Source organism: Chlorocebus sabaeus, chromosome 11 (genome assembly GCF_047675955.1).
Source record: "Chlorocebus sabaeus isolate Y175 chromosome 11, mChlSab1.0.hap1, whole genome shotgun sequence".
Taxonomy (NCBI): domain Eukaryota; kingdom Metazoa; phylum Chordata; class Mammalia; order Primates; family Cercopithecidae; genus Chlorocebus; species Chlorocebus sabaeus.
The window spans coordinates 15,030,812-15,041,561 of NC_132914.1; positions in this window are offsets into that span (position 1 = coordinate 15,030,812).

Below are 10,750 nucleotides of genomic sequence, written 5' to 3' on the forward strand. Positions count from 1 at the left end.
GGTTGTGGTGAGCTGAGATCGTGCCATAGCACTCTAGCCTGGGTAACAGGAGCAAAACTCCATCTCAAAAAAAAAAAAAAGAAGTGAAAGTCACAGAATTTTGCAGTCAGTTAGGGAAATCCTACCAGTTTCGCAACGAGTCAATCAAAACCTTGCAATAAATACACAATAAAGCTGTGTTTCAAAAGTCCTCCAACACCTAGCATAGCTTTTAGAACAGCTAATTTGTTTATGTGAAGAAATGCTCCAGGCAGGGCACAGTGGCTCATGCCTGTGATCCAAGCACACTGAGAGGCAGAGGTAGGAGAGTCACTTGAAGCCAGGAGTTTGAGGGCAGCCAGAGCAACACAGAGACACCCTGTCTCTGTGAAAAACAGAAAAAAAATAGGCCAAGTGTGGTGGCTTATGCCTGTAAGCCCAGCACTTTGGGAGGCCCAGGGGGGGTGGATCATTTGAGGTCATGAGTTCGAGACCAGCCTGGTCAACATGGCGAAACCCCATCTCTACTAAACATACAAAAATTAGCCAGGCTTGGTGGTAGGCACCTGTAATCCCAGCTACTCGGGAGTCTGAGGCAGAAGAATCGCTTGAACCAGGGAGGCGGAGTTTGCAGTGAGAGGAGATTGCACCACTGCACTCCAGCCTGGGCAACAAAGTGAAATTCTGTCTCAAAAAGAAAAATAGAAAAAAATAGCCAAGTGTGGTGGTGCATGCCTATAGTCCCAGCTACTCTGGAGGCTGAGGTGAGAGGATCGTTTGAGCCCAGAAGTCAAGGCTGCAGGGAACCAGGATCAGGCCACTGCACTCTAGCATCAGTGACAGAGTGAGACCCTGTCTCAAAAAAAAGAAAAAAGAGAAACAGCCCCAAAGACATTACTCTTGTGTTGGGCTGAAATCCAGTGAATTGGTGGCCTCTCTCTCTCTCTCTCTCTCTCTCTCTCTCTCTCTCTCTCGTCTGAAGGTTTTCAGAGATGCAAATTGCCTACTTGAAATTCTGTGGCATTAAATCTCTGCTCAGATGAGCCTCTGGCCAGAAGTAGAATCCTTTTTTTTTTTTTTTTGAGACGGAGTCTTGCTCTGTCTCCCAGGCTGGAGTGTAGTGGCATGATCCCAGCTTACTGCAACCTCTGCCTCCTGGGTTCAAGTGATTCTCCTGCATCCCCTCCCTAGTAGCTCAAATTACAGGCACCTACCACCATGCCCAGCTAATTTTTGTATTTTTGGTAGAGACAAGGTTTTGCCATGTTGGCCAGGCTGGTCTCAAACTCCTGACCTCAAGCGATCCACCCATTTCAGCTGGAATTACAGGCATGAACCACCTCGCCCCGCTAGGATACTTTTTTTTTTTTTTTTTTTTTTTTGGACACAGGGCTTCACTCTCTCACCCAGTCTGGAGTACAGTGGCACGATCTTGGCTCACCGCAACCTCTGCCTCTTGGATTCAAGCAATTCTCTGACCTCAGCCTCCTGGCTAGCTGGGACTACAGGTGCGTGCCACCACATCCAGCTAAGTTTTTGTGTTTTTAGTAAAGGCAGGGTTTCACTGTGTTAGCCAGAATGGTCTCAATCTCCTGACCTCGTGATCGGCCCACTTTGGCCTCTCAAAGTGCTGGGATTACAGGCGTGAGCCACCATGCCCAGCCTGTGTGTGTGTGTGTGTGTGTGTGAGTGATGAAGTTTTGCTCTTGTTGCCCAGGCTGGAGTGCAATGGCATGATCTCGGCTCACTGCAACCTCCACCTCCCAGGTTCAAGCAATTCTCCTGTCTCAGTCTCCTGAGTAGCTGGGATTACAGGCGCCTGCCACCACCCCTGGCTAATTTTTGTATTTTCAGTAGAGACGAGGGTTTCTCCATGTTGGCCAGGCTGGTCTTGAACTCCTGACTTTCAGGTGATCCACCTGCCTCGGCCTCCCAAAGTGCTGGGATTACAGGCATGATCCACTGGGCCTGGCCACCAAGATACTTTCTTAAAGGAGGAATTGGTAAATTCTTTCCCTGTGGTGATAGGGAGTTTTGATAAAGGTGGGAAGGGGAGAACCATGTGCATGACTCCAGACTCAGAAACCAAAACCCAAGTTGAATTCCATCTCAGAGTAAAATCAAGTACTACAGATGAGAAAACACAGACTCTTAAGAATTATAGGACTAGCGTGTCTTCTCTTAGGGGATAAAAGCTGTTTGACAGCGTCTGCAACAAGTGGTTCACAGACACGTCCATCATCTACTTTCTCAACAAGCAGGAACTGTTCGAGGAGAAGATCACACACAACCCCTGACCATCTGCTTCCCTGAGTACACAGGGGCCAACAAGTATGATGAGGCAGCCAGCTGCATCCAGAGTAAGTTTAAGGACCTGAATAAGCACAAAGACACCAAGGAGATCTACGTACACTTCACATGTGCCACCGATACCAAGAACATAGTTCGTGCTTGATGTCATCACCGATGTCATCATCAAGAACAACCTGAAGGACTGTGGCCTCTTCCAAGGGGCAGTGAGACCTGACGGGATGGGCCACCACCAACTCTGTACCCTGCAACCCCTGAGGAAGATGGGGCAAGAAGACCGTGCTCCCCTCCTGTTTCGCAGCCACTTTTCTCTTCTTTCCTTTGTTCTCAGCTCCCCCTGTTCCCTCAGCTCCAGACGTACGGGAGGGGTTGCCAAAGACCTCCCTGTTTGAACCCTGCCCTTGTCTGAGGTGCTGGTAATGGCCATGGTACTCCCTTTCTGGGCATCTGTTCTGGTACCCCCCAGAAGTTGTGAAGATTCCATTTTACTTAGTAGCTCTCATTATGTAAAGAGAAATCTTGAAATAAATCAGTTGTTCCTGAAAGTTCACAAGAGTAAGAAAATAGACTGAGTCTTGCCGGCCGGGCGCAGTGGCTCAGGGGCCTGTAATCCCAGCACTTTGGGAGGCCAAGGCGGGCGGATCACGAGGTCAGGAGATCAAGACCATCCTGGCTAACACGTTGAAATCCCGTCTCTACTAAAAATACAAAAAAACAATAGCCAGGCATGCTGGCGGGCGCATGTAGTCCCAGCTGCTGGGGAGGCTGAGGCAGGAGAATGGCGTGAACCAGGGAGGCGGAGCTTGCAGTGAACCGAGTTCATGCCACTGCACTCCAGCCTGGGAGACACAATAAGACTCCGTCTCAACAAAAAAAAAAAAAAGAAAGAAAGAAAAGAAAACAGACTGAGTCTTAAAAGAACTACATGGTATAAAAGAAGAATCCAGAAAGTAGTAGACTGGGACCAGAGAAATAATATTTGAATTTAACTCATCTGTTCAACAAATATTTGCTCCTTGCTAACATTTTGCCAGGTCCTGTGCTTGTTATACAGTTTTGACCAGATAGACATGGCCTTAGGGGACTTGAAAAGCTAGTTGCCAGTGAAGGAGGAGAGCCAATATACAAGAAAACAAATATATGTAATTGTAAGTTACAGTGGTACTATAACAGAAAAAAAGAGGTTGCCATGTAAGACAATAAGAAAATATAAGAATTTACTTTGGACCAAGCGTTCAGGAAGGCCTCTGAGGAAGGCAAATCTTGACCAGAGGGTAGGAGGAACTCAGGGGACAGTGAAAGGAGGAAGGAATATTGGCGGGGCAGGGGTGGGGAGATTTCAAGCACGTGGAGTGAAAAATGCTAAGATCCTAAACTAAAAGCAACTCTAAGAATCAGAGGGCTAGTTTGGATGGCTTGACCTCTACCCCTCTTGAATCCCCTTTGATACCAAACATTTTGGAAAATCCCATGTAGCATATACTGCATGCCTTCCCACAATCATTTATGACTCTTAAGTCTCACAAAAACAAATTCAACTGATGAATTCACATCTTTTTAACATACATTTTGAAGATTATCTTAGCCCAAACCTGCACCCACATCCTTCTGAGCGTACTGACTCACTAGACAAAGCCAACTCCTCCCCTCCTGCGTACAAAAATAGCTTTTCCAGATCTACTGTTGTAATTGGTTTTTTTCCAGGGCTTTATGCTCTACTGAAACTAAACACTTAAATGAGCAATTTCACTCTAGTTTTAAGCTCAGGGGAAATGACAATGGTTTTGTTTCTGTTTTGAGACTTTGGGGCAAATTTTAAATCATTAATATATAATTAATCCTATGTAACATCATAGAAGCAAAACATGTGATTCCTTTTTCAGTACATTGCACACATAAAATGAACATGAAACCAGGTTTGGAGAGTGATTCTTAGTAACGTAGCCTTGCATTTGTGCTTCGACATAAAATTGAGACATTCTCAAGAGGCCTTGGGACATGGTGACATGTTGCGCAGTTTGGCCAGCAGAGGGAGACCAGAGAGTCGTGAAGCACCCAACGAAGCCACACCCAGATTAGGGTTGCTTATTATCTGTCTCTTCTCTGAATTTTCAAAAAACACAAAAAGAAAATGAGACATTCTTGAAACAAAGCCCCTTTTTTTATTGAAGCAAAATCCACGTAACATAAAACTAGCCCTTTTAAAGGGTGCAATTAAGTGGCATTTACCTCATTCACAGTGTTATGGAACCGTCACCTCTATCTAGTTCCAAAACGTAAGAAATGTTTAAATTTTCTATAAAGAGAACTTGCAGAAGCCCAGGCCTGTTGTATCCTCCTTATTTCGTCACATTCCCAGTTTTGTGTCCACCGGCATTCTGTCAGGAATTGTCCCCATGCGTTCCCCCAACAGCCTTCGTCACTGTACAATTCATAGACTCGGATTCAGGTTTACAATTACAGGTTCGAAAACCAAAAACATCCCAATCCTTTAGTTCTTCCTCTAGGAATTGCACAGTTGCAATAGACAAGCCAGTATAGGTGACTTTTAAAAATTCTATACATACTATGTTTGTCACTTCTCAGCAAAGGAATGAATAAATTGTTTTAATTTAAATATGGTTACAAAACGGAAATGAACAATGTACTACACCAAAGCCCTTCAGTCTTTGATGGGAAATTTAAAGTTATTCCCATCCACAGTGAAAATTAGTTATTTCTAGGTTGGGATGCAAGCCAAGATTTTAAGGGCACCATGTCAACTGGTTAGATAACAACTTTGAGGAAAGCAGAACTTAATGTAATAAAAGCAGAAGGTTTACAATCTAAATCCACTTTTTTATTAAAGAATTTAATCTGCTTTATGGGGTCTTGGCCCAGGGAAGGGTAAAAAAAAAGAAATGCCAAACTGGAGAGGCCGGGGGAGGGGAATGGCTGTAGATGACTCTGGGAAAACAGGAGGGAGGGAAACTGAAGCGCGAATGAGGCCGGATCCGCCCTAACAAAGAGGCAGAAACTGTGTCTCAACAGCCACCAAATCCAGTTCAGGGCGGTTTGAGCCAGTTTCTGAGCTGGATTGAGAACAACAGCCTCGGCAGAGACTTCACTAGGGTGAAACAGAAAATCCAGCATGGACTTCCCAGAAAGAACTGGATTTGGCCTGGACTCGCTGGAGCCTAAAGCTGCTTCCTGTAGTGGCAAAGTCAGATAAAATATAAGGCCTGGAGCATGGACAGTGGCCTCTTCCAGAAAGAGAAATCACACAGCACTGTCTCTGTGCCATAATCCAGTCCGCATTTTCTGTCTTGCTGCTCCTAATTGTGGCTGGTAAGGGAAAAAGGGCCTCAGGGTATCAGTTTTCAGAGAAAGCTGGCTGCAATGTTGGGGGAGGGGAAGATTATGTGTCTCCCGTAGTTTAATGTGTGTGCCTGGTGGGGGGGAAGGGGGGGAAATGTGCGAGAGGGTCTGAAGGAGAGGGAACAGCACTTCACACCCTGCAGTTCACACCACCTTTCCAACAGCTTTGCTGCATTATTGCACAACCTCAAAATACACTGAACATAGGCTTTGTGGGAGCGCCCCACATACAAGTGGCACTTGTACAAGTAATTATCAGACCTCCTTCAGCCCTACGCATGAAATGGCAGTAGCCATACCCAATACTGTCAACATTCTCTTTTCACCTGGGTCCAGAAATACATACAAGCCGTACATGCCTTTCTCAACTGACACAGCAGTATTAGGTAACAATGGAATGATAATCCTGTCCTCCGCTCCCCTCCCCCAAGTGCCAGAAGCTCCCAAGATCTGATCAGTCCCACCCTGAAATGGCTCCTCTAACACTGTCTAGTAGACTGAACTGTGGCCTGCAGCTGTGGAGGGTGTGCACTGCCTGTGGCCAAGTTTGGCTCAGAACCTTCCCGAACCAGTAAAGCCCTTCCCCACCAAAAATTCCTAGGAGTTCTACACAAAGTCCAGGTCGGCCTGGTGGGACAATGTGTGTGTGTAAATTCCCTCTCCCCTAAGTGTCCAAAGTTGTTTAGAATCTTCCAGAGGCACTAATTAAGTGCCTCCAGACCCAGGGCTTCTCTGACTGGAAGTCAGCCCTGGTGCGAGCTGGGGGGCAGGGCATGGAGCTTACAGCTCTCCCATGCACAGGCTCAATTACAAGCAGGGCTGTAGGTTTCAGAAATACTCCTTAGAGACTGGGGAAGGGAAAAGGAAGAAGGTCAGCTGAAAGATGTGAAAATGCTATTTTATTCCTTTACCATAGATACATAGATGGAAAATTGGAACACAATCCACTCTGCATTATTAATGTGCGAAAATCAAACACACGAAACATGTTGTTGACATTTTCTATTTAATGTTTATTACACAAGTAAGTAACTCATGAAGCTCTTCTACGTCTATTTCACTCACTATTAAACCTGGACTGCTGGGGATTCTGCTAGGTCTTTCTTTTAGGATTTGTTTCTTTTTTGGTAGGGGACAATGAATTGCCCCACATGAAGATGCAGTAGGCTGGAGAGGATAACAGTAATAACCGCCGGGTGCCGTGGCTCACGCCTGTAATCCCAGAATTTTGGGAGTTCAAGGCGGGCGGATTGCCTGAGGTCAGGAGTTTGAGACCAGTCTGGCCAACATGGTGAAACACCGTCTCTACTAAAAAAAATACAAAAACTAGCTGGGCGTGGTGGTGTTCGCCTGTAATCCCAGCTACTCGGGAGGCTGAGGCAGGGGAATTGCTTGAACCAGGGAGGCAGAGGTTGCAGTGAGCCGAGATTGCACCACGGCACTCCAGCCTGGGCGACAGAGTGAGACTCCATCTCAAAAAAATTAAAACAAAAATAAATTTTTTAAAAAAACAGTAATAACCATAATACTGAGAGCTCACTATAAACCAGGTATTACCAAGTGTTTCATATCTTAAATTATAACACACACACCGTACATTTCCGAGTTAGGAATTAATGTCCCCATTTCAGAGATGAGGAAAATGAAGTTTGGAATGATTTGGTACTTTACCAACGTTACACATCTCTAATGTGGCAGGCAAAGATTCTGGCTCCAAAATCCATACATCTAAGCTGATGCTATACCAGCCACCTCACTGGCAACGGGTTATAAACCCTTTTTCAGATCCTACTACGTGTCTGCCTACTTCCGGCTGGGGGAAGATGGTCATAGCGAGAGGGGAAGAATTGGTTCAGTGATGAGAACATGGTTGGTTCCTGCCTTCAACAAGCTTTCAATCTAATGACTGTTTTTTTCAAGGACAATTCAGAACAGTCTGACAGGGATTTTTTTTTTTTTTCCCCCTGCCTTTCGGCCTCAGAGGCCATCTGGGAAAAAGAGTTTAGAATTTCCCTGCCATTTCCGTGCTGTGCGGGGAGGAACATTTGAAATCGGGCCTGGCGGGGTACCAGCAGGCAGCACAAGCAAGCGGGGTGGAGAGGGCCAGGGCGAGGCCCCGGGAGCCGTCACCATGGCAACCCAGCCTGCTTTCCAGAACAACGTCTGTAACCAGGAAAACAGCTCCAGAGAGCTCGCTCTTCATAATCCCCGTGGCCTGTCGGGCCAGGGAATGCACAAGGGGGATTCTTTCTCTGTAGAGAAACGGCTCTTTACAAGGCGGGAACAAAGGGGAAACATTTGTTGTATAGATCTGTTATCTGGCTGAAATAAAATCAACAAAGTGCAATTACTTAGTTCCTCTCCACTCTTCACAGGAAATGAACTCTGTATTGTTAGGCAAGGTTCCTTTTTCTGAATAATATTTGCTGTAATTTTTCTTTTATCCCCATTTTATAGATGAGAGATTAGTAAGCATGAATGAACTTGACCTCTGCAAAACTATAATTTGAAAACCAGGGCGTCTTTTAGAAGGCTTTGTGAAGGAGGCCCCGCCTTTGCCTTCTTTGTGATAAACCTACCAGATAATGTGAAGAGAGTTAGTGTCCACGTGCTCGGGGCCTTGGGAGCCACCAGCGCTGGCTGGACTCAGCCGCTGCGCTCTGTTCCCTGCGCTCGCCCCTCCCCCGCACCCGCAAACGCAGCCAGGAGGAAGAGGCGAGGAGGAATGCAGGAGGCATTCCAGCCCCACCCCCGCAAGCCGCCTCCAGCGCGTTCTGAAACTACTGCTAAGTGGGCTGCAAGGAAGACAGTGAACCAGCTGGTGACTGTACTCCTCCAGGCTTTCACATGATCTACAGCCTGACTACACCCTGCGCATTGAAGGTTGTCCCTTGCTCCCTCTGAGCTAGGGTGTGACAGCCCTTAAAGATGAGGGTAGCATCGCGGTAGTCAGTCCACACCTGCAAGACCAGGAACAACAGCAGTTACTGTATGCCTAACAACCGACGATTTTCCGTAAATGTCCACACTTACAAATAATGTCATTTTAAAATAGTTACGTAAACCAGAAAGGTTAAGAGTTCAGCTACCTCGTGGCAATAAAAGTTCTGCTCTCTGTGTCTGGGTGTCCCTGAGGAGGCCAATCCATGACAAAATCGGAAAAGCCAAAAGAACTAGACCTACACTTTTGCATCAGTCCCTTTGTGCAGTGATGAAGGAGGGAGGGCCCCTCATCACTGGGGAAGTCATGGGTGGCACACTTTCCAGTCTACGCTAGAGATTTTGTTGCCTTAAGGTCACTTGGTGATAGGAAATGCGGTCCCTGCCATCTTCCACCCCTAGGGACTAAGTTGAGAACCACTGCCAGAGAAGCCTTGGAAGGAGTTAATTGGATGAACTATCGATATTAAATTAAGGCCTAAATATGTTGTCCATCCCACAGACATTTTTTTTTTTTTTTTTTTTTTTGGACGGAGTTTCGCTCAGTCACCAGGCTGGAGTGCAGTGGCACGATCTCGGCTCACTGCAACCTCTGCCTCCCAGGTTCAAGTGATTCTCTTGCCTCAGTCTCCCAAGTAGCCGGGACTACAGGCACGTGCCAGCACGCCCGGCTGATTTTTTTTGTATTTTTAGTAGAGACGGGGTTTCACCATATTGGTCAGGCAGGTCTTGAACTCCGGAACTCGTGATCCATCGGTTTCCCAAAGTGCTGGGATTACAGGCGTGAGCCACCGCGCCGGCCTCTTTTTTTTTTTTTTTTTTTAGACAGAGTCTTACTCTGTCACTGGGCTGGAGTGCAGGGGCGCTGATCTCGGCTTACTGCAACCTCTGTCTCCCAGGTTCAAGAGATTCTCCTGCCTCAGCCTCCGGAGTAGCTGGGATTACAGGCACCCACCACTACACCCAGCTAATTTTTTGTATTTTTAGTAGAGACGGGGTTTCATCATGTTGGCCAGACTCGTCTTAAATTCCTGACCTCATGATTCGCCCACCTTGGCCTCCCAAAGTGCTGGGATTACAGGCGTGAGCCACCGCGCCCGGCCAGAAAAACAGACTTCATTTCAGATGTATTAACAAACAGGTCAGCTACCAGTCAGAAATAAAAGAACTCAAACGCTAAGACAAAGCAAGGAGTCTGAAGTCCACTAGGTCAGTAGCTTTTCAGGACCTGAAACAGGTGGACTAGCCCAGCAGGAGAATTGATCTGTTTCCTTACCCAGAAGCGTCCAAGCATCCCATCAGGATAATAACTAAACCACAAGCACAAAAACCCTGAGAAAAGGTGAGCTATTGACATGCAGATTTCAACATCCAAAGCACTTTAAAATTTCAACATATTATTTATAACTTTAGAATTATTAGCAAAACTACACATTATTGGACCTAATATCAGAAGAGTAATTATTAGATACATGATCATGAGTCAGTACTAATGTTTTCACGTAGTCTGCTAAGACCTGTTCACACATGCTAGGCTGAGATCTAGCAGCAATTAAGCTAGGACTTATCCCGGTACCACATACCCTAACATCCAATCTATTTCACCACTTCAACTCTTTTTTTTTCTTTTTTTCTTTTTTTTTTTTTTTTTTTGAGGTGGAGTCTCACTCTGTTGCCCAGGCTGGAGTGCAGTCGCAGGATCTCGGCTCACTGTAAGTTCCGCCTCCCAGGTTCACCCCATTCTTCTGCCTCAGCCTCCCAAGCAGCTGGGACTACAGGCGCCCACCACCACGCCCGGCTAATTTTTTGTATTTTTAGAAGAGACGGGGTTTCACCGTGTTAGCCAGGATGGTCTCGATCTCCTGACCTCGTGATCCGCCCCCCTCGGCCTCCCACTTCAACTCTTAAAGGGCAAAGAAGAGAGAGACATTCCTTAAGAGATAGAGGACTTGCAGGGGCTGAAGTAGAGAAAGTTTGTTGTTACTGTAACATCCCAATTTCGAGTCCCTTAGTAAGCACATTTTCCAGACCCTGATTTTCTTTTCTTTGTTTCTTTTCTCTTTTTTTTTTGAAAGAGGATCTGGCTCTGTTGCCCAGGCTGGAGTGTAGTGGTGTAATCACAACTCACTCCAGTTGCCTCTCAGGCTTACGCAATCCTCCCACC